The sequence below is a fragment of the Mus musculus genome, chromosome 7 (genome assembly GCF_000001635.26).
Source record: "Mus musculus strain C57BL/6J chromosome 7, GRCm38.p6 C57BL/6J".
Lineage (NCBI taxonomy): Eukaryota > Metazoa > Chordata > Mammalia > Rodentia > Muridae > Mus > Mus musculus.
Window position 1 is genome coordinate 139268721 of NC_000073.6, and position 2545 is coordinate 139271265.

Consider the following 2545-nt stretch of genomic DNA (forward strand, 5'->3'; position numbering starts at 1 on the left):
CAAGAGCATTGGGCCAGGGCCAGAGGGGATAGGCAGAGGCAGAAGGATCTTATAGTGAGGTCCTAGCCATCTAGGGCTACATACATAGTGAAATCTTGTCTCCAAATAAATAAATAGGCCAGCAAAGGCCACTGGCACTTGTCCCAGGCTTTATTGAAGACTGAAGGAGCAGGCCAGCATGATGTGTGAGCTCTGTACCCTGCTGACCCCCAGCAGCAGCTCAGAGTGGGCTGGCCCTGCCCTCTGCCCATAACTATTCACGCCACCCACATTGCTGAACCATGGGCCTACCTGAGGCCAGTAGAGCCTGAGGAAGGAAAGACCAGTTTCTTCACCAAAGAAGAAATGAGCTCCCTACGCATTCTGGCTCCAGGCCTCCTGTTTTAGCCCACACTGTTGAGAAGGCACCGTTCTGGGGCTCAGTGTCTCTCCCAGGAGAGCTTAGTCCCAGAAGCACCTTCCACTGGGCAGCTCTCGGCCACATACCACTTTTAGTAGTGCAGAGCTTCTGACAGGACTTTAGGCCAGTGACGGTGACATGGACTGGTGTCTGTGAAAACGTGAGTTCTACATCAGAGCCGTGTGAACGGAACTCTCAGAACCTTGGTTCTGGGTCTCAGATGTTGTCCGCCCACATGCACAGAAGGCTCTGTAAGCAAGCAAGCTGTCTACTGGGTCTCCGAGTGGTCAGCCTCGGGCATCTTATGCTAGAGAACTGAGGCTGCAGTGACAAATTGTTCTCCAGGGGTTGGCGGGGAGGGGAGTCTCCAAGAATACTTCACCCTGTGTAGTTGTCAAGGGACCTATGCCTGACCGTGAAAGGTGACGTCCTGGTGTCAGGGTTATTGCTATCATGCAACACCATGGCCAAAAGCAAGTTGGGGAGGAAAGGATTTATTTGGCTTACACCTCCACATCTCCACATCTCCACACGTAGTCCTGAAGGAAGTCAGGGCAGGAACTCAGAACAGGACAGGAACATGGAGGCAGGAGCTGATGTAGAGAGGAGGTGCTGCTTAATGGCTTGCTCCCTCTGGATTGCTCAGCCTTCTTATTTATTTTTATTATATTTTTAAATTATCTAAACTTTAAAGTATTTAACTTTAAATATATTTTGATCATATTCTTCCCCTCTCCCCATGTTCTTCCAGATCCTCTCCCCATCCTTACACACCCAACTTTCTAAAAAAAAGAAAAACTCAATACAACAAAACCAAGAAAACAGACCCCCCCCCAAATATGTAATCAAAAGCACAAAAAGCTGTGGATACAACCATTGTACGCTGGTCAACTACTGAACACGGGCCTGACCTGGATTGGTTGATATATACCCAGTGTCATTCCATCGGAGAAAACTGACCTTCCTTCTTCCAGCAGGTCTGAATGACAGTTCAGTTGTTAACCTTTACCCTAGTGGCTAGGATTTCATTCATTTGCTTTCTTAAAAAATAAAATATAAGATAAAAATGATCACATTGATGTTGGACAAGATAAACTAGCAAAAGGAAAAGAGCCCAAGAGGAGGCACAAGAATCAGAGACCTACTGCACTACTGCATTCTGGAATCCTGTAAAATTACAGTGGGAGCTATAACATGAGCACAGAGGTCCTGGCACAGGCCCTGTGCAGCTGCTTCACTCTCGGACTTCATATGAGCTTTGCTCCCGTTGATTTAGAGGGACTTGATGTCTCGGCCTTCTATCACTCCTGGCTCTGACCCCACTTGCCTCCTCTTCCGTGGGGTTGCCTGAGCTCTGAGGGGAGGGACTTCATCCATCCTGCTTTCTTATAGCATCCAGGACCATGAATGGGCACCACCACAATGGGACTCCCATGCCAATCACTAGGAAACTGTCCTACAGGCTTGCCCACAGCCCAATCTTAGGGAGGGATTTTCTTGAGACTCCCTCCTCCCCAATGACTCTAGCTGGTGACAGGTTGACAGCACAGGTGTGAAGCGCAACCTTTGTGGACATCTGTACATCTAACACTCCAGAGCACTGGGGAGCCCTGTCACTAAAACAAAAGGGACTCTTGCATACCTGACACTTCCCAGACTTCAAGACCATGAAAGTTCCTGTCATGTCTCTTGGTAGCACTCCCTAGAGAGGCCAAGGAGTTACTGGGTATTCAAACTGTTGGCTGGGTCAGTTTCTTCTGCTGTCTAGTCCCTCGATCACTCATGCAATATGATCCTGCTCAGTTGCTTGCTCTAAGTTGCTTGCCCATGTAGGGCCAGTGCCCTCTCTGGCTTGTTGATGGGCTCAGAGGCCCAAGGCACCAAAGCTTTGAGTCAGTCCCTGAAGTCTGTCTTACCTGTCATCCACTCCCAGCCTGGGGACAGCACCTGTCCTGAGTTATGATAGGGCATAGATGATGCTTTAGATGTAATGAGAAGTGAAGTTAGCTTTAAGTCCCTCGATCACTGCCTTTTAAAGAAATACATTAGCTGGGCAGTGGTGGTGCACACCTTTAATCTCAGCACCTGGGAAGCAGAAGGATGTGAATCTCCCAAGTTCAGGGCTAGCCTGGTCTACAGAGTGAG